The sequence below is a fragment of the Cervus elaphus genome, chromosome 14, assembly GCF_910594005.1.
Source record: "Cervus elaphus chromosome 14, mCerEla1.1, whole genome shotgun sequence".
Lineage (NCBI taxonomy): Eukaryota > Metazoa > Chordata > Mammalia > Artiodactyla > Cervidae > Cervus > Cervus elaphus.
The window spans coordinates 47066783-47092332 of NC_057828.1; the positions used below are offsets into that span (position 1 = coordinate 47066783).

General features: G+C 46.0%; 1 protein-coding gene across 6 annotated transcripts in view; it reads left to right on the top strand.

Moving 5' to 3' along the window:
- The window catches only part of RERE (arginine-glutamic acid dipeptide repeats), a 409293-nt gene that overhangs the window by 371727 nt on the left and 12016 nt on the right, over positions 1-25550 (top strand). The window lies entirely within an intron of this gene.

Below are 25550 nucleotides of genomic sequence, written 5' to 3' on the forward strand. Positions count from 1 at the left end.
ATGGAGATAGTGGGACTTACATCCTGGCATAGTTGTGAGGCCTAATTGAGCATTTGATGGTCAAAATGATCGTACCTGTATCAAGTTGTCAAATCTGAAATGTTATGAGACTCTGAAAAACAAAAAAATGTGACTCAGAACTGCAATTCAGAATTCTATCTAGTATATTTAGCTGGCTCACTTTTTTTTTTTTTTTCCTGGCTTGCTTTTAACCAGGATTTCCATTATACTCCTTAGCTACTCACTGAGGGGAAAGCTCTGTGCAGCAGTGTTGTGTGCCCAAGATGAATTGTGTGAACCTGTGTTGGATTTGGGCTCTGTCCTGTCTGTGCAGGTAGAGCACTGAGCTCGAATTAGACGTTCAAATGTAGAATTTTGGGGTGAGATGCCAAGGGCTGCCCTTGGGCTGTGCTGTGGAGTATCGTGTCTGCCTGTCACAGGTGACACGGCTGGCTTCAGTCCTCAGGGCAGAAGATGGAGCCTTGAGTTTCTGTTTACCAAAGCTTCCAATAACCCTTCAAATTATACACAGAAAAAGGAAGGGCATTTGAGAAAGTTGCCTTCCATTTTTAATATCTTTCCTTGAGATATTTTAAACTTCAGTTTATGTAGTTTCCATTTTTAAAATTTTGTTTATTTTAATTGGAGGCTAATTACAATATTGTAGTGGTTTTTTGCCATATATTGACATGAATCAGCCATGGGTGTACTTGTGTTCCCCATCCTGAACCTCCCTCCCACCTCCCTCCCTATCCCATCCCTCAGGGTCATCCCAGTGCACCAGCCTTGAGCACCCTGTCTCATGAATGTGGTTTCCATTTTTAACAGGACATTAGTATCCATAATTAATTTGAGTCCATTAAACTTTTATAGATGAAATCTTCCCTGATTTATTTGGTTGCTCGGCTCTGGATGCACCAGAGTTAAGGGTTATTGTTTTTTCTTACCTGTGCTAGTCAACTGATGTTAATAACAGAAATTAATAAAGTCTTTGTGCTTGAATCCCTTTGTCAAGAGGGGCCCAGTATGCCAGTGATAAAGAATATTTTATGTTGTTATTAAAGCATCTTGACCTGTTAGGACTAGAAATCAACCCTATTTCATAGATAGAATTAAATGAGATGTGAAGGAGTGTCCAGCTGGAGCAATGTAGCATGTATTGAAAGGAGGCCCTGTGGCCACTCTGTGGCTCCCACTGGAAAAGCCCAAAAATGCAGGTGCTGTGGCTCAGCCCTCCCCACAGATGACGCCACATCTTCCTCAGCTTTTTTTGTTTTTTTTTGCCTTAATGGGGATAGAGATAGGAACTGTTGTATTTGGATCCTTTCAGAACAACTGGTGAATTAAGGAAAAGGCTTAAGACTAAAAAGTTCACAGAAATGCCTGGAAAGGTAAGATAAAGCAGCACAAAGTGTAGGACAGTTTCTGGCAAAGCAGTATCATCTTGGGGGACTGAGTGGTCACTGAGCGGCCAATCCTGTGGAGGTCCTGTCTGAGCGTCTCTGCTTCCTTCTTCTGAACACGCCCCCCACGTGCTCCTTCTCATACTTCATGATAAATTAAACGTCATTCCTTTTCTTAGTGTACATCCACATTGGGTGTAGTGGGTATCATCTCTTCACTGAGTGATATCAAACTGTTGTTTTTGTCCATGTGCTACAGTTTAGGATTCTTATGTTATTTTCTATGAAGTAAAGGTCCTTTAAAATGATCATTGAGACGGCACATCACACTCCGCAGCCATGTCTGTGCACATCATTGCATTGGTCAGACAGCTGCTTCACGAAGGGCTAACTTTTCAGACAGGATGGCATGCGTGATAAAAATGTTTCACCACAGCCTTTCTCTTCGCATGCTGGCCTATTAACATGCCCCTAACTCTGTAGGGTCACCACATATCTCAGAGATGGCCTCCACTGCTGGTGGAATTATGGATAATTTGGGTCCATAATTAAATCTACTGAACTGAAAGGAAGCATAGGGATGATGTGGATGGTGGTCAGAGCAGGTATTGAGTGTTGATAGGAAAGCCAGTGTTTTTATCTTTGCTGGATTTTCAGAAAGCTAGAAAAGAAAAATGAGACCCAGGGAAGAGGGAAAATGTTGCTTTCTCAGCAGGTTACATATATTCAGTGTCCAAGTTGGGGAAAAGATCAGACTAAAAGGATAAAGGATTTGGTTAGTTTAGATTTTGGATTTTTCAATTGTTTGATATTTTGCCGAATTTTATTTCTTATAGTGAACTCAAGTTTTTTTTTTTTTTTTTTTAATCTCAAAAAACGAAGCATTACCTTAACTTTTACCTTCTTAAGCATATTTTTTAGGTTGTTTCTTAAAAGATAAGTCAAATTGACATTAGTGTCTCTTACACTCATTCATTTTGCAAATATTTGTTGATGATATGTAGAATACTGAACATTGCGTTAGATGCTAGAAGTATAGCACTCAAAAAGGTATGTCCCCCATTCCATGGAATTTAAATCTGAAAGAAGACATACTAAGTGAAATAATCCTTTAACTATATAAGTATAAATCCTGATATGTCCTATGAAGGGAAAGTAGTAGAAATATAACAGAGTGACCTGACTTCAGGGAAGATATGTCTGAAGATGTTTCATTTAAATTAGGACCCCAGGGATGAAGAGTGAAAGTGAAAGTCAAAGTCACTCAGTTGTGTCTGACTCTTTGCGACCCCATGAACTATACAGTCCATGGAATTCTCTAAGCCAGAATACTGGAGTAGGTAGCCTTTCCCTTCTCCAGGGGTTCTAACCAATCCAGAGATGAAGAGGGAAGGATGGAATCAGAAGAGCCCACTCAGGCCAAAGGACTAGCTGATACAGAAGCACGCAAACAGGGTGAACTTGGAACTCAGGTGGATCTTCAAGAACACAGATATAGTGGTGGTGCCTTGAGCAAAAATGAGAATGGAAGGGAGCAATAGTAGTGATGGGAAGAGGGGTCAGGTGACAGCGACCTTGCCAACCTGGCAGTGAGAGTAGTGTGTTCCGAGGGCCTCTGAGGTGCTAGGCGCTTCTTGGTCCTTTGTTGTCGTCGTTTAGTTGCTAAGTCGTGTCCATCTCTTGGGCAACCCTATGGACTGTAGTCCACCAGATTCCTCTGTCCATGGGATTTCCCAGGCAAGAATACTAGAGTGGGTTGCCATTTCCTTTTCCAGAGGATCTTCCCCACCCAGGGAGCGAACCTGAATCTCCTACATTGAAGGCAGATTCTTTACTGCTGAGCCACCAGGAAGTCCTCTTGGTCCTTTACATGCATTGATTCATGGCCCTCACAGGCACGAGGCCAGGCAGCTTGTCCATGTTTATAAAGTGACATGGTCAAGATCTGATCTCAGGCAGTCTGACTTCATATTCCCTGCTCTTGAACTCTTTGTTAGGTTTCTATGCTAAGAAACATGATAAGCCATTAAAGAATTTTAAACAGGGAATTGACCTCAGATTTGGAGTTTTCCCCTTTTTATTTATAAGATGCAGGATGGAAAATGCAGTGTAGCAGATCAAGAGTGGACATTGAGAAGCCGGGCAGCAGCCTGGCCCTTGTGTGCCTGTCTGCCACGCTGGGCTTCACTAGAGTAGGTGTAGCCACTGAGCCAGAAAACAGCACCTTCAATAAGTGAATGGGGTGGCGAGGTTTCTGAATGGTCTGGGAGTGAAGAGCAGGGCATGGTACACCTCACCCAACAAATAAATGCTGGGGGTGAGGGTCTAGGAGTTTGTCTCTCCAGGTGCATGTTGAGTTTTCCAGGTTTTGCACAAACATTTCTGGGTTGACTTGAGGTCATAGACATATTCTTCACACCACTTGAGCCTACTTATCCTATAGATTAATTGGGAAACTTTTGACAGCTACAGAGTAGTCATTTGGGGCCTTATCTAGAAGCACAGCTCCGCTTATTGTAAGCTGATTTGTATCATTTTAAAGACTAACCTAGGGGAGAAGGACCCTCATGTCCTCCTTCCCAGCTCTCACGTGGTTTCTAAGGAGTGTGGTTTTATAAGCAATGAACTTTCCTTAAGACATGACAACACTCAGGGAAACAAATACAACACTGGGGAATAAGAGGAGAGGTCTCAGACCCCAGGCCCACCTTTGGTTTAGAAGAGCTCACACATGCAGGTGCCAGAAGTCAAGTGTAAGCGGCCCTGCAGTGGATCTGCTCTGCGGCTCTTACAGATCCCTAGTGTGGAAGGGCCTTTGGGGACGGGAAGTGGGAGCGGGCAGAGGAGGAGCTCTGAGCAGTGCTAAGCAGGTGAGGCCTCACCATGCTGTCTTAGAAACAGGATGAGAAACCTTTCTAATCTGGCAGAGTTGGAGTGATTGACAATCTTCTGGGTAACTTTTGTTCTATTTGATATTGAGGAGTTACCAAAGAATCTCCATAAAATACATGTTAGGTATAAAAATAAGAACGTGTGCATTCCTGTGAACTCCCACAAAGCTGATGGACACGGGAGCGGTCCCTCCCCAGTCCAGTTCCCCTCCTCCTCTCCCCAGAGGCGACCAGGTCCTGAGCAGTTTGTTAGAATCCCTTTCCTTTTCTTTATGGTTTTGCCTCGGATAATTGTGTCCTTCCACAGTATGTTGTTTTGCATGTGTTCTGCCCCATGTGTAAGTGGACTCATGAAGGAAGAAGATGCTTCTGCACCTTGTTCTTTTCATTCACCTCTATCCTGGGGTTCCCCCGGGTCGGTAGTTCTACAGGATTTCCCAGCATTGTATGAACATAACATGTTTTACTCTTCAGCTGTTGATGAACATTTCAATTTGTTCCAGATTTTTTGTTCTTGCATACAGCTTTGCTGTCCATGTCTCCCCGTATATGTATAAAAGGAATTCTTTAGGGGTACCTAGGAATCGAAAGTCTGGCTAATAGGCGTGCCAATTTTCTCTTTCACTAAAACCAATTAGTTCCAATAATTCCACATCCTTGCCAATGCTTTGATAGAGTCAGACATTAAAATGTTTGCTAATATTGTGAGTTTAAAATATCTCAGAGTAGTTTTAATTTGTATTTTCCTGATTAGTACTGCTACTGGGCACCATGTCATATATTTATTAATCATTTGTTTCATCTTCCATGAAGAACCTCATTTTTCAATTGAATTTTTCTTTTTGATTTGGAAGAGTTCTAGATGAAACTTATATTTAAAAAAAGTTTGTGTTGCAAATATACTTTTGGTTTATGACTTATGTTCTTTATGGTAGAACTATATGTTTTAAATTTTTATGTAATTAAATTTATCAGTCTTTATGTTTTGAGCTTGTATATAAGGAATCTTTTTCTTTGTTTATATGTAGTCTTCTATATTTATCATCTTATAAGAGTTTTATATAATTTATATAAAAGTTTAGGTATAATTTTGCTTTTTATAAATGTCTTTAATCCCCTGGAATTGGTTATTGTACATGTTAGGGGACAACTTTTATTATTATTTTTTTAATTCACATAACCAGGTGTCCCAGTACCACCTTTTGAGAAGTCCAGCCCTTCTCCACTGATTTATATTGCTCATTGTGTCAGAAATGAAATTTCCAGAAGTGCATTAGTCCATTTCTGGACTCCACTGGTCTGTTTGCCTCTGGACCAGCACCTCACTGTCTGGCTTTAGAATAATTGTTGACGCTTGCTGTGGCAAGTCCCCACCTTGTTCTTTTTCAAGAATATCTTGGTTATTGGCCCTTTACTCTTCTTTAACATGTTTAGAATCAGCTTGTCTTGCTGCATAGCCTCACCCCTTGGCATTTTGAATGAAATTGCATCAGATTGGGTCTCTAGGTCCATTTGCGTTTTGGGCTGTCCTTACTCCTTTTCCTAACTTTTGTGGCAGTCCCTTCAGGTCACATTACGAAACATTTCTACACACTGTTTCCTGTGTCCTAAGTTGCAGGCTGCCCTGCAAAGGATTGTTGTTCAGTCTTTCAGTCGTGTCCAACTATTTGTGACCCCATGGACTGCAGCACACCAGGTTTTCCTGTCCTTCACTGTCTCCTGGAGTTTGCTCAAACTCATGTCCATTGAGTCGGTGATGCCATCCAACCATCTTGTCCTCTGTCATGCCCTTCTCCTCTTGCTTTCTATCTTTCCCAGCATCAGGGTGTTTTCCAATGAGTGGACTCTTCTCATCAGGTGGCCAAAGTTATTGGAGCTTCATCTTTTCAGCATCCGTCCTTCCAGTGAATATGCAGAGTTGATTTCCTTAGGATTAACTGGTTTGATCTTCCAGTCCACAGGACTCAAGAGTCTTTTCCAACACCACAGTTTGAAAGCATCAGTTTTTGATGCTCAGCCTTCTTTATGGTCCAACTCTCACATCCGTACGTGACTATTGGAAAAACCATAGCTTTTATATGGACCTTTGTTGGCAAAATAATGTCTCTGCTTTTTAATACACTGTCTAGGTTTGTCATAGCTTTTCTTCCAAGAAGCAACAATCTTTTCATTTCATGGCTGCAGTCACTGTCCACAGTGATTTTGGAACCCAAGAAAATAGAATGTGTCCCTGTCACTGGAAAGGATAGAGTTGTTTTTTAGTTGCTTAGTTGTGTCTGACTCTTTGCGACCCCATGGACCTGTGGCCTGCCGGGCCCCTCTGTAGATTTCAAAAACCTTTGTCTCTTGTGTAATGTCTCTGAAGTAAACTTTGCTTTTGAAAATTCAGCCCTAAGAATTTGGGGCCACTGCTCAGTTTGCTGCCTCCGGAAAGGAAACTGGCTCTTGGGAACTCTGCCTTGTCTGTGTTTCAGAGTCTAGTCCTGTGGCGGGGGAGGACTTGCTTGTGCAGCTTTAGAATCTTTATGGGACAATGTTTCAGGAACTAAGGGGAGCTCAGGAGTAGTAATCCCAAATGTGGGAAGTAAATCTTGGCTTGCAATTAGAAAGCTTACTGGGACGTTTTCTTGGCTCTGTTTTCTCCTTAAGATTTATTCAGGACACAACAGAATTTTTTTTTTTTTCTGTCTTTCTAACTCAAGAATAATTTTTAAGGAGAGATTAGCTAACTATAGTATCACAAGTTTTCTCAAATATGCTGGTATTGACCAGTCGGGACAGAAGTGCATGTTAAATTCAAAAAAATTCTTTGGCTTTCCTGCTTAGAGGCTTGAAACCTGCTGCTGCTTTGCATTTCTTTTGACTCCTCTGAATCAGGATTTTTGGGGTGGAAATCTTCCCTTTTGGAGATAAAAGCTCACCCAGTAGCTTCTCAGGCTTCCTCAGGCCATGGTTTGTGTTGTGTTGTGTTGTTTTGCCACCAGGACCTAGAAATACAACCTTATCTGATATTCCTGAGGGTCCTTTTGGCATCCATGGAATTCCTGCACTTCCTTTGTGAATTAACAAGAAGGAAGTTTTAACATTTGTCTAGTTATTTGTATAGTTAACAAATGTTCTAGTTGACCTGTTCCACTACCACTTGGTTTTTAGCAATTTGTTTAGATCTTCTTTGTATGTTTTTTGACTTACCAGGAGCTGTACTTTTACCCGAGGCTTCCTGGGGGACCTGACTCTTCCATCAGGGCAAAGGGCAAGCAATCTGCCAGGGACTCTGAAAGGCGGGTCCATGGGGCATCATTAAAGTTAGTTATTTAATGACCAGTCAACTCAGTCATTATACTGTGTCAGGTATTGGTAATATTCATTCAACTCTTTGTGTGTGTAATTCCTTTTGATTTGACTTTAGAGAGTGGGTATGTTGAATTCTAAAATATAGTTAGAACTTTCAGAGAGAATTTTCTCCTCTGGTTCCTCTGAAGCGCTGCATAGGCCCGAGACCACACTTGACCTCGACTTGCTGGGAATAGTGGAAATGGAAGGTGCTGGATCGAGAACCTGACGGCTGGTGGGAACAGCTCTGAGGAGTTGCTGGCAGGGAGGCAGGCCCTTGAGAGAATGTGCGCAAGCAGGACTTATCAGAGACGGCTCTGGGTTCTGGCTCTGGGTTCGCTTTTAGATTGTTGTTGAAGTGGTTGTGGTGGTTTCATCATTTGAGAAGTAAGCCCATGATTGACATGTTGATGGCTAGTTGTTAACCCTGTTACGTGGGAGCACTAACCACGTTTCATTCTCACTCCTGCCAGGGGAGTGAGACATGAAGTTTAGCTGGGACTCCTTAGAAATTAAGTCATGGGACTAAAACGCAGACAACCTGAGTGCTTTATTAGCACATTTTGGAACAGTTGAGTGGAAGTGTACAGAGCTGTGCTGTTTCCTGTCACTAGAGGGAGCAAAGGAAATGTCTTCAGAGCATCTGGTTGTGACATCAGCTTTTCTGATCACATGTGACAAGAATTTTAAAGTGGTACAGATCAGGGCAGCCTTCCTCTTGTCTGGGGTTAGTCTGTAACCTTGTATCTCTGCTGTTGTCTGGAGCAGCTAATGCTTGCTTCTTTATTTACTGCCCTATGTGAATCACTGAGGAAGTGATTTCCTAAGTTCCCAGGAGAGGATCCCTACTCTTGTTATTAACTGTGTTAGGATGTAGGTGCTTTAGTACCAGTATAAGCCAGCAGTTTTCAGTCAGCAGTTTGTGACAGTTATATTCCACATTTTCATAAGAGACTATTCTTAAAGTTCACTAACGAAGTTCATTGTAGTTAATGTTTTTTGGCGCTTTTAAGAGTGGAGTTATAATGTCATGGAGTTAAATAATGGGATGTTCCAAGTCCTCCAAACTGGACTTTCCCATCCTGTCGGTCAAAAGTAATTCTACACTGAAGTGTGGGGACAGCTGATAAACCTGCAGATTAGCAGGCCCATTCTCTTAGCTCATTCCTGCTGAACTGTGTGGAGATGCCACACGTTCTCATTCTCCTGATGATTGTCTAAGACTAGAAGCTGGGGTTGAGCAGATACAAGGCTTTCTAAGTTGCCTCAGGGGGGCTTTTAAGTGACTGTATGTTCTGATGATTCTATTTGGAAAGTTTGGGGAGAATGCTCACCTTTGACCTGTGCTGTCTTTTGTACCATGAGCTTGCCCCAAACCCCATTATCATTTACTACACCTAACAGTCCCTTTTCATACTGTTCATCGGGTTCTCAAGGCAAGAATACCGAAGTGGTTTGCCATTCCCTTCTCCAGTGGACCACATTCTGTCAGACCTTTCCACCCTGACCCGTCCATCTTGGGTGGCCCCACACGGCATGGCTGTTTCATTGAGTTAGACAAGGCTGTGGTCCGTGTGATCAGATTGGCTAGTTTTCTGTGATTATGGTTTCAGTGTGTCTGCCCTTTGCCCTCTCGCAACACCTACTGTCTTACTTGGGTTTTTCTTACCTCGGACGTGGGGTATCTCTTCACGGCTGCTCCAGCAAAGCGCAGTCGCTGCTCCTTACCTTGGACAGGGGTATCTCCTCACGGCTACCCCTCCTGACCTTGAACGTGGAGTAGCTCCTCTTGGCCCGCCTGCGCCTGCACAGCCGCCGCTCCTTGGACGTGGGGTAGCTCCTATGAAAAGGCAAAATGATAGGATACTGAAAGAGGAACTCCCCAGGTCGGTAGGTGCCCAGTATGCTACTGAAGATCAGTGGAGAAATAACTCCAGAAAGAATGAAGGGATGGAGCCAAAGCAAAAACAATACCCAGTTGTGGATGTGACTGGTGATAGAAGCAAGGTCCGATGTTGTAAAGAGCAATTTTGCATAGGAACCTGGAATGTTAGGTCCATGAATCAAGGCAAATTGGAAGTGGTCAAACAGGAGATGGCAAGAGTGAACGTCGACATTCTAGGAATCAGCGAACTAAAATGGACTGGAATGGGTGAATTTAACTCAGATGACCATTATATCTACTCCTGGGGGCAGGAATCCCTTAGAAGAAATGGAGTAGCCATCATGGTCAACAAAAGAGTCTGGAATGCAGTACTTGGATGCAATCTCAAGAATGACAGAATGATCTCTGTTCGTTTCCAAGGCAAACCATTCAGTATCACGGTAATCCAAGCCTATGTCCCAACCAGTAATGCTGAAGAAGCTGAAGTTGAACGGTTCTATGAAGACCTACAAGACCTTTTAGAACTAACAACCAGAAAAGATGTCCTTTTCATTATAGGGGACTGGAATGCAAAAGTAGGAAGTCAAGAAACACCTGGAGTAACAGGCAAATTTGGCCTTGGAGTACGGAATGAAGCAGTGCAAAGGCTAATCGAGTTTTGCCAAGAGAACACACTGGTCATAGCAAACACTCTCTTCCAACAACACAAAAGAAGACTCTACACATGGACATCACCGGATGGTCAACACTGAAATCAGATTGATTATATTCTTTGCAGCCAAAGATGGAGAAGCTCTATACAGTCAGCAAAAGCAAGACCGGGAGCTGACTGTGGCTCAGATCATGAACTCCTTATTGCCAAATTCAGACTTAAATTGAAGAAAGTAGGGAAAACCACTAGACCATTCAGGTATGACCTAAATCAAATCCCTTATGACTATACAGTGGAAGTGAGAAATAGATTTAAGGGACTAGATCTGATAGACAGAGTGCCTGATGAACTATGGACGGAGGTTCCTGACATTGTACAGGAGACAGGGATCAAGACCATTCCCATGGAAAAGAAATGCAAAAAGGCAAAATGGTTGTCTGAGGGGACCTTACAAATAGTTGTGAAAAGAGAAGCGAAAAGCAAAGAAGAAAAGGAAAGATATTCCCATTTGAATGCAGAGTTCCAAAGAATAGCAAGGAGAGGTAAGAAAGCATTCCTCAGCGATCAATGCAAAGAAATAGAGGAAAACAATAGAATGGGAAAGACTAGAAATCTCATCAAGAAAATTAGAGATACCAAGGGAACATTTCATGCAAAGATGGGTTCAATAAAGGACAGAAATGGTATGGACCTGAACAGAAGCAGAAGATATTAAGAAGAGGTGGAAAGACTACACAGAAGAACTGTACAAAAAAGATCTTCACGACCCAGATAATCACGATGGTGTGATCACCCACCTAGAGCCAGACATCCTGGAATGTGAAGTCAGGTGGGCCTTAGAAAGCATCACTACGAACAAAGCTAGTGAATGTGATGGAATTCCAGTTGAGCTATTTCAAATCCTGAAAGATGATGCTGTGAAAGTGCTGCGCTCAGTATGTCAGCAAATTTGGAAAACTCAGCAGTGGCCACGGGCCTGGAAAAGGTCAGTTTTCATTCCAGTCCCAAAGAATGCTCAAACTACTACACAATTGCACTCATCTCACATGCTAGTAAAGTAATGCTGAAAATTCTTCAAGCCAGGCTTCAGCAATACGTGAACCGTGAGCTTCCAGATGTTCAAGCTGGTTTTAAAAAAGGCAGAGGAACCAGAGATCAAATTGCCAACATCCATTGGATCATCGAAAAAGCAGGAGAGTTCCAGGAAAACATCTATTTCTGCTTTATTGACTATGCCAAAGCCCTTGACTGTGTGGATCACAATAAACTGTGGAAAATTCTGAAAGAGATGGGAATACCAGACCACCTGACACACCTCTTGAGAAACCTGTATGCAGGTCAGGAAGCAACAGTTAGAACTGGACATGGACCAACAGACTGGTTCCAAATAAGAAAAGGAGTACCTCAAGGCTGTATATTGTCACCCTGCTTGTTTAACTTATATGCAGAGTACATCATGAGAAACGCTGGGCTGGAAGAAGCACAAGCTGGAATGAAGATTGATGGGAGAAATATCAATAACCTCAGATATGCAAATGACACCACCCTTACGGCAGAAAGTGAAGAGGAACTAAAAAGCCTCTTGATGAAACTGAAAGAGGAGAGTGAAAAAGTTGGCTTAAAGCTCAACATTCAGAAAACTAAGATCATGGCATCTGGTCCCATTACTTCATGGGAAATAGATGGGGAAACAGTGGAAACAGTGTCAGACTTTATTTTTTGGGGCTCCAGAATCACTGCAGATGGTGATTGCAGCCATGAAATTAAAAGATGCTTACTCCTAGGAAGGAAAGTTATGACCAACCTGGACAGCATATTAAAAAGCAGAGACATTACTTTGCCAACAAAGGTCTGTCTGGTCAAGGCTATGGTTTTTCCAGTGGTCATGTATGGATGCAAGAGTTGGACTGTGAAGAAAGCTGAGCGCCGAAGAATTGATGCTTTTGAACTGTGGTGTTGGAGAAAACTCTTGAGAGTCCCTTGGACTGCAAGGAGATCCAACCAGTCCATCCTAAAGGAGATTAGTCCTGGGTGTTTATTGGAAGGACTGATGTTGAAGCTGAAACTCCAATACTTTGGCTACCTCATGCAAAGAGTTAACTCATTGGAAAAGACCCTGATGCTGGGAGGGATTGGGGGCAGGAGGAGAAGGGGGTGACAGAGGATGAGATGGCTGGATGGCATCACCAGCTCGATGGACATGAGTTTGAGTAAGCTCCAGGAGTTGGTGATGGACAGGGAGGCCTGGTGTGCTGCAATTCATGGGGTCGCAAAGAGTCGGACGCGACTGAGCGACTGAACTCAACAGTCCCTTATTCTTTGACAATATAACGTGCCTGTAGTTTTGGGGGGGACGTGACAGATGAAAGAAGTCAGTTACAGAAACATTCTTTGGAAGATTGTGGTTCTTTTTTTGTTTTTGTTTTAATTCAGTTAATTAAACCAGCCCTTTGAGTTGAACTTAGTTTGAAGTTTCTAGTCCTTTTCCCAAATGGAAAGAGAATAAACATTATAGATGTCGTTTATTGAGTGTATGTGCCAAACACCTCTTAGCATTTCAGGCCTAACCACAACTTCATAAAGGAGGGAGCTACTGTTGAACCACCCCTGTTTTACAGATGAGGTTAACTAGCCTTCCCAAGGACACATAACTAGTCGTGGAGGACTGGGAAGAACTTGGTACAGCACTCGTGATCCCAGCTGCTACAGCCTGTGTTGCCTTACTAGTCCCCAGAGGCTGGATTCTGGCTCATTGTACTGTTTTGGTTTGTACTGATCATTGGTTAATGGGTGCAGGTGAGAAGTGGTTCTCTGTGGCAGAAGGTGTTGACCTGGGATATGTGGGTCTCGTTTGTCATACTGGTGAGGTTACTGGCATCACCAGGGCTTGACTGAGTGCCTGTGGCTCAAAGGGATGGGCATGGTCAGCCCCACAAACACAGCAAGTTCATCTCTTAGGCCAGTGCATGCACTTGAACCATACAGATCTCTGTGGCTTTATGAATACAGTTGCACTCTTCTCTCCATCCAGTTCAACTCAGTTCTGCTTTTTTAAAAGAATTTGAATTGGAATTTTAAAAAATATTTAATACTTTCGCTGTTTCTAAAAATACTGAGTTTGTTTGCTTTCTCTTACTTAGGACTTTGTGTTTCATTTGTGACTGTGATACAGTAATTTTCCACTCAGGCAAAAGAACAGACATTTGTAGCCACCGCCACCCGACTCTAGTGTCCTAACAAACATTTGTGTGTCTTTTACAGTAGGCCAAGCACTGTGCTAAATACTCTGTATGCATCGACTCTTCTTAATGTCAAAATTCAGTGAGTGGGATGCTATATTTTTCTCTGTTTTTAAAATAGAGACCAGGGCCCAAGGGACATGTCTTTGGAAACCCTGCTCTGCCGCGACTCTACAGCTTTCTCAGCAGAAAGCCCTGTGGTCGTGGGCTCAGGTCTGAAGTCACCTCACAGAGAAATGCCTGCCTTTCTTCTTCTTCACTGCAAAGGGTTTTAACCTCTTTTGGGAAGTGAAGCAGAACTGGATAAAGGCCTTTTCTGAGACTTTCTGCAACTGGAAATGCTTTTGGTTTTAAAGTGCTTGAATTGATGTTTGTTGACTTTTTAGGGTCATTTCTGGGACTTGGGTTTTGGGTAGTAGGAATGCAGAGCTCATCTGTCAGTGTCCCCCTTTGTGGGAAAGTCCAGGCCAGTGCACAAGAGTGACCTTTTACCAACACGTGGGGCATGAAGGAAAGATGATTTCCCAAGTGTGGACAGAGGACATGTACATGTCCCAGGCCAATCTCAACATAAAGTTAGGGGTTCAGGTTCAGATGTCCCCCGGGAGCACTTTGCCACACCCACATCAGTCTGAGGGAGAGGGGGAAGCTAGAGTGGGGTGACTGCAGCCACCCAGGATGGTGACACTGGTGATTTGTCCCCAGAACAAGAGCTGTGTAAGTCTGCATCACACTACACAAGAGGGAAAGGATCCTGGTCAGCCCTGGGTAGTCTTCCCTACCACATAGCTTGTTTTAGAGACCTGGCTCCATCCAGCTTGTTGAAGAGGTGTGTGAGATCACCAGGGATACCCCCACTCTCCTCTGGGTAGTCAGCCCCATAGTGGCAGCATGATCTTGCCAGGTTCCCTTTAGGGTGGGAGACGCTGCCAGGAAAACAGCTTCCCCAAGCAGCTGAGCCAAAGGAGTCGCCCCCCCCCCCCCTGCAAGAGGACCCATCCATGCACCCTCGCAGGCTGCATAACCATAGCACCCATGCACTCCCCAGCCTCTTGTGGGAACCAGCACCCCCAGACCAGGAGACCTAGATAAGAACTGGGGGAGAGAGCCTTCGGAGCCCTCACCATGAACTGTGATGAGAAATCCACAAGTTGTTTTCATAAACTGCAGCCCAAAGTCCTGGGGTCACATCACACGTGTGTTCTGAATCTCAGTGAGTGGGTTCACGTGAGTCACCAGCATGATGCTCAGAGACCGCCGGCCCCAGAGCAGCTGTGGTCACGGTGCCTGGCACCTTCGCTTAACCTGGGAGCGCAGACCGTGTGACCTCTCGCTTATCTGCTGGCAGCCTTGTGGAGTGGCACAGGCTGTTTACTGTGGGGGCTTCCTTGATGCTCTGTGGACAGCTGTCTGTCCATCCTGTGGTCCCCTCCCTCTCTACCACGCCCGCCCAGGTGAGCTCGGTGTCTTGCACCTCAAGTATCCATCAGGTGTTCCAGACTTGGGCTAGTTGTCCTGGGTCACAGTGAAGCAGCCGGGAGGAAACCCCTGGCCTCACTGACAGGGGCCTCAGAGGCCGGTGACTGCACCACTTTCCCCTCTTTGGTACCTGTTCATCCCCTGCAAGCAAAATCTGGGGTCTCCCACCTCCCCTGCTGGTGATTGATTGTCAGCTTCTCTCACGGATAAGGGGTTGGAGGTTCCCCGCCTCCTTCCCTGGGAGATCTCCATGAAGGACTTGGGCACAGGAACTGGGGGCGCACTTCCCAGCCTGAACAACTTGCATGTGGGGAGTCACTGTTCCTTGACCTCCTTTTTGGAGATCTTCTATGCTGAAAGCTGCCAGGAAGCCACTGCTGGCTGCTTTTGAGAGCCAGGAGCACAGAGAAGCACAGGTGTGGTTTGCAAGCCTGTCTGGATTTTTCCAAGATCCTCGAAAATTCAGGTGAAAGACATGACACATTTCACCTCTGAGAAGAGGGATGCAGTACTGTAATTGTGTTTTTGTGCTTTGAAGAGTCATCTTTGCCCCATTCCTTTTATTAAACAAATGTGATACAATGACAAAATTAAATACCCCTTTCCCTCCTTTCTTTGCAATGAGGAAGTCTGCCCTTTATTGCAAAATTCAACTTGCAGAAATGGATTGAACTTGATAACTTGCCACGCATCCATAAAAACTGTAAAATACAAGAGGCAGTGTTGTTGAAGTAGCTGTTCTCATTTCCTGGCAGTCATTACATGCTTCCAATACAAAAACATTTTTCTCTTAACTATCCTTTCTGAACTCAAAAATGGGTTTCCCTCCGGCCCCTGGTATTCAATTATCACCTCGGGAAATGCACTGCTATAACTGATGATCCCTTTAAAATGTCCTGCTGCTGCCACTCTCCCCCATCCCTCATCTTTTGTCCTGTTCCTGTCATTGAACGTTATGTTGCCAACGTATATTTTATAGGGTGACCCTGACGCGTGTCACTTTGATACTGTGCAGGGATAATAAGATTGCACACACAATGAAAGGCCAGTAAATAGAAAAATGTTTACGAGATGGAGAATGGCGGTTTTAACAGTTTTATGGCTTTCTTTTTTTCCCCCTCACTCTTCTCTCTCTCCCTTTGCTGGCAGAATTGTGGTTTTGTTACAGGAACTAGAAAACATTAAGAAGGGTGATGCGGTGATAGAACCAACGGCAGTGAAATCCCACTTGCCCTGTTGCTGAACTCCAATAAAATAAATTCAGGAAATAATGAAGTATTCAGCTTGTGGGAAAGAAAACTGATTTCAGTGAATGAATTCTTGAGGTTTTACAGAGAAAACAAGATTCCTGGTGTTGACATTATTATATTTAAAATGTTAACAAACAGTAAAGCCAAAAATAAAGTGTTCCCCCCCTCAGATGGGCAGTTTGGTGGGGGTCTCTGTTAAGTGAAAGCCCATCACGTGGCTGCGTTAGGACTGCCTGGCTTCTGTGCCAGGGACTGGTGTGGGCCCCACACACGGCTGGGAGCCCTTCAGTTCAGTCTGGAGTTTAGACCCAATTGGTGATGGTCTTGATCTGTGTCTTCAAATCAGTTATTTCCAGATCTGTTATTTTTTGTTAACTGTTTTTTGTTAAGTGGCAGTACCTTCTGCCTGGTGCTCAGTTGATAGATAGCTTAAAAAAAATAATAACTACATTAAAAAATTACTTATTTGGGACTTCCTGGTGGTCCAGTGGCTAAGACTCCATGCTCCCAGTGCCGGGGGCCTGGGTTCTATCTCTGGTTGGGGAACTATATCCCACATGCCTCAACTAAGACAGGGTGCAGCCAAATAAATGAATACATTAAAAATTATTTATGTAAATAGATACATTAAAAATTTATGTATGTAATTTTTGGCTGTGTTGGGTCTTCGTTGCTGCTTCAGGGCTCTCTACGGCTAGCAGGGGCTACTCTCTGCTTCTCTTGTTGCAAGCACAGGCTCTAGGGCACTCAGGCTTCAGTAGTTGCGACTTATGGGCATGTTTGTCCCATGGCGTGTGAGATCTTCTTGGACAAGGGATCAAACTCATGTCCCCTGCTCTGGCAGGAAGATTCTTTACCACTGAGCCACCAGGGAAGCCTAATAGATAGATTTTTCTAATGGAGCTGCTTGGAGAGGAGCAGCCACAGTGTGGAGGTTCAGGGGGTCCATCCAGGAGCCGTGAGTCACATCCGTGGTTTTGAGCGCCATTGGAGGTCGTCACTGCTTTACTTAGATGCTTCTAGCTGGAGCTGGTTCACTCCTTTACTTAGACACTTTAGCCGAAGCTCATTTTGAGAGAGGTTTTGTTATGTGCGCAGAAGGGCCCCAACCTGATCTAAACTCAGACTTCCTCCTAGAGGAAGAGTCCAGGAAGGACTTGAGGATGAAGTGGCATGCGATGACCCCTTGCTTGGCACATGTCCATGACATTTGTAGCCTAGAGCTTGAAGTGGCCAAGGGCTTCTGAGCAGGAGCCACTGGGTGGCCCAGGTGTGGTGAGCAGGTCTGGAAGGGTGCTCATGCCCATGGCCTCCATCGAGGGTCCAGGGACAAGACTTCGAAGAAGTGGAGTCTGTTCTTGAAATGTGTGGGAAGGCAATACTTCTCTGGGCTTGTGCACACGTGCCTGCCATGTGTGTCTCTGATCTTGGTCCCCCAAGAATCGCTTCAGGTGGGTACGGTACTATAATTCATGGGTGCCGGGGTAGGAAGGCTGGCTGCCCGTTGTGCTCAGGGATGCACAGTGCTCTTTAGCCACCACTACCCAGGGTCCAGTTAGTAGGTTTAAGATACTATTGAACTGAACTCTTTAGATAAGAAAGATAACCCAAATTCAAGCCTCAGACTTCAAACAAAGATTATTTCCCCTTAGTTCATAGCAGAGTGATTAAGAGCATAAGACTCGAGTGAGACCCCCAGGGCTGCCGACTGAAGCTGTGACCAGTTTCCTTGTGGCTTGTCATCTTATTTATAAAGCAGGGATAATGACAGTGTTAGGGTACTATGACGACTAAACATACGAAGGTATGGAAAGTGCATGTTTATAGTGCCTAGCCATCGTTATTATAGATTCGACAACAGCCCAGTAAAAGGGTGATGAGTTGGTCTGTGGATAAAGCCACTGGTGAGGAAGTGGGGGCACTGGGTTCCTAAGCCCGCCCTCGCACCAGCCGTGATGCCCACCCGAGAGCAGTCAATTGCAAGCATCTGTGCAGGTGCAAGGATTCTGTCTTCATCGGACCGTGGGAAATGAAAAACAAGGACACTGTAGTCAGTTCATGTTAACACTAGATATCAAATTAAGGAACTCTAGAGATTGTCTATCTTATTACACTTTTTAGAAAAGATAAAATGTCATTTCTTTTGTGAAATAATGTTGAGATCAGGTAGTTATTTTTAATGACCTTACCTGGCAAAATAAAATGTTAGCAATCTTGCGTCCATTTCTCAAAAGCTGGCAGTGTTGCTTCCATTTCTCTAAAGTTTTATGCTTTTAGTGTTCACTTCAGGTAAATTTTAGTTCTCAGAAAATACTCATTCCGTCAGCTGTTTTTTGAACGCTCATTATGTTTGAGGTGGTGCCCCAGACTCTAGGGTGGGCCTGCAGATGGGGTGGGCGTAGACGAACCGCTGGACAGGCTCGTTTGTGGCTCCAGCCCAAGGGAGAGCCCGTGTGTACAGGACAGAGGAGTGGGACGACGTCTGTGGCGGCCGGAGCCCTGAGTGGTGAGGAGGGCTCGGGCAGACGTCAAGAAAACAGAGCAGTGAGGGTTCGCGGGGCTGCGTCCTGCCGGCAGAAGGAGAGCACTGAGGAACGTGCTGGCCGCCCTGTTTGGTGTGAGCCAGAGAGAGCGCGCTGTCTTCTGGGGACAGAGGGAACGCCTGGGGGAGGCGGCGAAGCAGCCAGGCATTTCCCTGCAGGCCTTGAGGCGCCTTCGGTGATTTGGAGGCGGAAGTTGACAAGATGAGAGGACTGGCCTGGTCTCTGTGTGGGAGGGGACAGGCCAGCCTGGGACCTCAGATCTGAACATCCGAGGGAAGGTGTGGGACCAGAGGTGGGAGCACAGGTGGCCACATCAGCAACTGAAGCAGCATAAAGCTTAGGAAATCTCATGGTTTTGAGTTTAAAAAAAACCTTGGCTTGTCCCCTTTCCTTCACAGTGTTCAACATGTAGCGGTGGTAATTGTTTTAAAAAGAAAGAAAAAAAGATTTTTCCTCCCCTTTACCCTGCACAGTTGGGATTTACGAAAAGGGCAGCGAGAGTGCCTGGTTCAGGAGTGTCTCCGAGTGTCTTTGCGTGGCCTCATCATTATAACCAGCTAAACCTAGGAGACCTTCAGAGACTTCCAGAGTCTTCCCTTTCCTCCCTTCCCTTTGTCTCCAGGAGAGGAGCTGCACCTTGGATAGCAGGAGGGGGTATGGAGGGTCGGGAGCCTGCCCCTGGGCGCGGGTCTTCCTCGGTGTGGCCACGCGGTCAGGTGGCTGTGGTTCTGCTGCACCTTCGAGCCTGTCATCTTCCTCCTGAATGTACCCTGAGACCACAGAGGCGGAAATACCCGTCAGCAGGAGAGCAGGCTGACAGTGTCCGGGCTCCTTCAGGGATGAGGTGATCTGGTTGGTTAACAAAAGAAGGAACCAGGAGAGCATTGCTTTAATTACCAGACTCATTGCTGGAAGACAAGCAGTTGCCTGCTGGAGACAGATCGCTGAAAGCAGCTACCCACTGCACTCAGTGGATAGTCCTACCCCGTGCCTGGCTCTCACCTCAGCCCTTCTGTCGTCAGGTCCAGTCCTGGAGTCTTCAGGGAGCAAGAGAAGAGTGACCTGTGTGGGAGTCTGTGCCAGGAAGTTTTACTGACTGGTTTCACTACCCTTGAATCAGTCAGTCATTTTTGCCAAGAAACAGTGCAGCTGTAATGCACAGGCAGAGGTGGCTGTGGAAATCAAAGGGGTTAGAGCAGCTCTTCCCAGGGGACATCCCAGGCAGGCTCCCTGGCCCCAGCTCCAGGGGCCTCCCTGTCTCTTCCCGGGGACCGAAGCATAGATGCTTCGAGGCTCTGTGCTGTGTGCATCTCCTTTTCCTCCTGCCGCCCCCGCCCGGGTTGGGGCCTTGTTTCATCACCACTCACTGCTTCCTGCACCTTCTCTTTGCAGAAACACACCTTTTTTTTTTTTTTTTTTTTTTAAGCTTTATATCTCTGTTCTGTGCAGAAAGTAAGTGGTAAGTTTCTTCACCCTTTTTACCTGGACCACCAAAGAAGGAGCTAGTCCTTGACTGAAGGGCATTCTCTAAACAGAAGTTTTAGCAAAGAAACGGCTGCTCTGCTTCTCACTGTCTGCTTCTCACTGTCCGTTGGCATGTTGACTTGAGGCCTTCTGTGGTGATCACTTAACTGCGCTCTCTGTGTACTCAAGTTAAAATATTTAGCATCTGAACAGTCGCTAATAGGTCTTAGAGAAAGAAGAGAACTTTTTCTAAATGTTCACTTTCTGACCCCTGCAGTGGGGTGTGTCAGTGGCACGTGAAGGTCACTTGCCATTTAGTGGCCCCTGTCCCAGCATGCTGACTGTGGGCCTGGAGGGCCTGTAAAATGGCCTCAGAAAGAGGCTGTATTTTAATGCCCTTCTCAAGAGCAGCTTCCAGGCCTGCCTCCCCACCCCTATCTCTTCTGCTCCCCTCACTTCTTAGTGTAGGCAGTGTTAAAACTTCGGTAAAGAGGAAATTCCTTTCCACTCACAGCAGAAGGGCATTTGTGGGTGGCTCTACTGGGAACCTTCTGGGGCTGGTGCTGGGTTCTCCGTAGTGTGCAGGGACCTGGGTTACTTCTTGTCTCCTGCACCTGCCCTGCCCCTCCCTGCACGTACAGAAAGGAGGACACTGCTTTTCCAAGGCCCTCCTTCACACAGCTTAACAGAAGACCAGTGGTCAGCATTGTTTCTGCTGGTTCACGGAACCATGTTGTGGGAGAGAAAGGAACACTGTCTGTACCCTGAGCTGAGCGCAGGGTGTGCTGCATGTCCAGGGTTATTTATAAAAGACTGAGGCCTTCCTTGGGCTTGTAAAGAGAGAACCTAATTGTAGATGTCAACCCTGGACTCTGAGCCAGGGTCCCTGGACCTCTTCTCCCACCACCTTGGGGTGTTGATCCCAAGTTGATCCACTTGTGTGGATGGATGTAGCAGTAATAATTTTGTTATAATCACAACAAATTGGACTCAATCTTGGGTGTGCCCTTAAGCTTCAGTAATGGGGTGAAAAATAGCTGACTGCCTTTTTCAGCCTGCGCACCAGCCTCCCAGAGGGCCTGTGTCTGAGGACTTAGTGCTGGGCTGAGGGGGGAAGAGACCCTGGGGCTGGGGAGTGTGCTCCTCGACGGTCTTAGAGACAAACAGGCCCCTGAGAAGGAACCTTTGATACTGGCAGTGCCTGTAGCACCTTCCTCTTAAGGATTCTGTCTGTACTTCTGCTTCCCCAAGGTCCCGTAACAGAGAACACACGTAGCTCATCTTACTTTAGAAAAGAGATTATCCTTTTATTGTACAGGACAGGTTACAGGCTCTCCTCTCCTGGCTTAGCAGTACGATGGCTGAATGAGGGAAAGGAAGCAGCAGCTGGGTTCACGGGCAGTGTTTCAGCTTACCAACCGCCTGTAGGTAAATTGACCTGGTAAGGTGGTTTCCAGCAGCAGGATTGTCAGCTCCCACTCCAGCCCGTGGCCCACATCCAGTGGTGTCCATTCAGGCCCTGGAACAAGTCTCCTGGCTTATCGTCTCCCCGCCACCCACCCCACCTCGGGTAAAGCAGAGCTTTCCTGAAGTGGGTTCACATCCGAGAAGCTCCTTGTGAGAGGTGTTCGGACAGAGGCCACTGAGCCACCCCAGCCCTGCACTTCAGCTGGTTGCCCAGGGCAATGCAGGGAGGGGAGCCTGCCCTGATGGTTTTTTGTCCAGAGGGGTGGGGAGTGGATAGTGTGTGGGGAGAGCACAGAAGTGGAGCCGTGATTCCCAGTGGCCAAGCCTTGGTTATAGGCATGCCTGTGACTGAGCCTGTCTGCCTGACTCATTTCTGTGTCTTGGTTTCTTTCTCTCCCCCAGGCCCCCGATCCACCCAGACAGAGTGCTGCCCTGAGCAGCTTGTTTCTTCCCTTCTCTTCTGTGCCTGGCACTCCGCGCCCCCGGTTTTTCTTTTGGTGGAAAGTCAGAAAGACCTAATACAGCTAGTCTTCTAACCCCCACAGAAGACCTGCTATGTGGGAACCTGGCTCAGGGAGGAAAGTGAGTCCTTAATCTAGGGCCACATGTCTCATTGCCAATGGCTTTCTGCATCTGACCTGTATCCCCCACCCCACCCCTGCAGCAACAGAAAAGGCAGGGGAGTTGGAGAGGGCGAGAGAATCTGCTAAATACAGACCCAGGCCATGAACACTCCTCCCGCAAGAGCTGCAGCCATGACGGAACCCCTGAAGATGACTTCACCACTTCTGCTGCTTTGCCCAGGCACTAAACCGCTGCCCCGAGATGAGAGGCGTGTTGACTGTGAGGCCTTGTTGGGAGACGAGCTGAGAGCACTGGGGACAAAATGATCATTACGGGCTATTCATGTCGACAACATTTGTGCCTCTGTGTTTGCTTGCAAGCACAAGCAGGAGCTAATTTGCAAGGCTGCCTTTGTGGAGCTGCCTTTTGATCAATGATTGCCTGTGTTAATGTTTCAGTAAGCTATTGATTTCTGCAGCAGCTTTTGTTCCCTGAATTTATGTGCAGTGGGTCTCCACAGCACACGCTATGCATGTTTGATTAAAGTTCAGTTGACTTCTTTCCTGGGGAGGCCTCGAGCTGCTTCACTCCTGTTTGTAGAACCAGAGCTTTCCCCGGCATGCTCTTTTGTTTGTGCTCAAGACCTAGCCACCCATGCAGTCACCAGTATGCTGCTTCTAATCCTCCTAGATTTGCTCCATTCCAATGTTTAATCCCTTCCTAGACATTACAGTGGATGAGAGGCAGCTAATAAAACCTGGTCTGGAATTTTTTTTCCCCCAGTCAACTTGCTGATGTATTACTGGTGTGTATACCATATGGATCATAAAAATGCATTCAGAGGGCACAGGTCCAGTGAGTTTTGACAACTGTACACATCCATGTGATAACACCACAGTCAATTTGTAGGACAGCTTCATCACCCAGAAGGTTTCCTCAGGTCTTTTTACAGGCAGTCGCCCACGCCTCATGCACCAGACAGCAGACAACCACTCATCCTGCCTGGGCCCTTCCGTGTGGGCTGCTGCCATTCAATATGATGTCTGAGGTGCGCCCACTTGTTGTAGCTCTGTTATTTTTACCTTTTTACCGCCAAGTAGCATTCTCGTGAGGGTGTACCAGGATATGCTTGTCCGTTCTCCCATTAAGGTGCTGATTGGGGCTTTGAAGAGTGAAGTGTTTATGAGTGCTTGTGTAAAAGTCTTTGTGTGCACACATACTTGTATTCCTTTGGGGTAAACACCTAGGAGTGAAATCGTTGCTAAGCCATGTGGTCCATGTTCAGCTTTCTGTGTGTTGTGTATTAGTCGCTCAGTCGTGTCCGACTCTTTGTGACCCCATGGACTAGCCCGCCAGGCTTCTCTGTCCATGGGATTCTCCAGGCAAGAGTACTGGAGTGAGTTGCCATGCCTTTTCTCCAGGGGATCTTCCTGACCCAGGGATTGAACCCCTGTGTCTCGCACTGGAGGCAGATACTTTACCATCTGAGCCACCAGGGAAGCCCATTCGGCTTTCTAAGAACTGCCAAAAGAGTTCTGCAAAGTGATTTGACCATTTTACATGTCCACAGTGGTATTTTGAGATTTCTTGTCACTCCCCTGTCTTCCCTGAATTTGGAAATTGATATTCTTTCATTTTACCACAGCAGTCCTTCAGACTTGGTCATTTTGATCTTTGATACTCAGAAGGTGGCATCTGTCCCAGGCTCCTTGTTTTTAAGGTTGACGTAAGTTGACACTTATTTTAATGTTAGGTGTGTGTGTCCCGATCTTTCTCACGTACTCAAGGAGGACCAGTGCAGGGCTCAGATTGTAAACCTGGGCTTTTCCTGAGTCTTTTCTGTCCGGCATCCCATGTTGGGCTTGAACTCTGGCTTCTCCTGTTTGAATCTGCAGGTTTTACCATTTCTTAATACCATTTGAAACTCGTTCATGTTTGAGAAACAGAACTGATCCCTTGTAACCGTGAATTGCAGACTAGGACTGCCCAGAACCGTCAGGGTGGCTTGTTCACAGCCTACAGGTCAGACCGAGGTGTGGCAGAGACCTGGTGATTGTGCCTCCCCTCCAGGTTTCTCTCCCATTTTTATTTCGTTTCGCCTCCTGCAGCTTACCATTTCCCCTCATGTCTCAGACCTGTCCCTGGGCCCCTGAAACAACTTTCACTGAAGGTAGAGGTGGGAGGAACAGGAATTCTTTGGGTTTCTCATTCTTCTTTCCAGCCCTGGGACTGGGCTGTGATTTACTGCACCAGCTGCCCTTCTGAACTGACGAGGCACCTGCAGCTCTGACAGTGTTTGAAGGGTGACAGTAACCTGCCTTGGCTTCTGGTCTGTTTCCTCATAGGAAAACTGGAACCAGGTCACTTTTATGTCAGCACAGATCTCTTAATTGTAGTGGATTTATGAGTTTGTGCCCTCCAGCCAGCCAACAGCAAAAGATCAGTATAGATAAATGACTGGCTAAGTCAGGAAGGTAGGAAGTAAGAGGCAGGAGCCAGGAGGTATCTCAGGTCGGGACCTCAGAGGCTCAGGACACTCCCCTCACTATGGGGACATTGGAGGCTGTGTTTGTGGACTAACATGTAGTAGGCAAACAAGGAAGAAATCCAAGGGCAATTGCTGCATTTTCCTGTGTTGTTCAGGTACCGCTGTGTGGAACTGGAAAGAGGATGGGGAGTGGCTTACTTACTCCTGGGGGTGTTTTCAGAGAAACCGCGTGTGACTGGGCATCCATTGGTCACGGATGTGTCATGGGGTACCTGCACTGCTTCGTCTCTTCAGTCTCCTCAGCATTGGTCTTTCCAGCTAGATCTCAGGTCACTGGTGGACAGTCTTTGCTTTTCCTTTTTGGCTCCTGCATTCACAAAGCGGAGAGCCTTCCATGAGGCAGAGTGGGCCTTGGGCAAGTAGCTCCAACTCTCAGATGTGGGGACCCTCCCACGTTCAGGAACACACCCCAAGATATGGTGCTGACTTTCCACAGTAGTGATGTAATAGGGAAGATCAGTGTGATCGAGGCTTTCTGATCTAGGCACACTGTTTTAACTATTTTTTAATTCCAAGTAGAGACACTTTTTCTTAAAGCATAGACCCCCAAGATACTGGTCTTTGGTCAGCCAGTGTTAGTGGAACATGCCATTGCTGCCCCCAACCCCCATGTGTATGTATATGTGTATGCACACGTGTGTGTACGAGTATGTGTGCGCGCACATGTATTCTGTACATGTGTGTAGGTATGTGCATATTGTGTGTATGTACATGTGTATACGTGTGAACGTATGGTTGAACCCCTTGAGTCTGGGAGTACCGCAAGTGCCCTTTATTAAAAAGTTGCATTGGGACTCGTTTCTGCTGGCTTTGTTTTCAAAGCTGTCTTGGC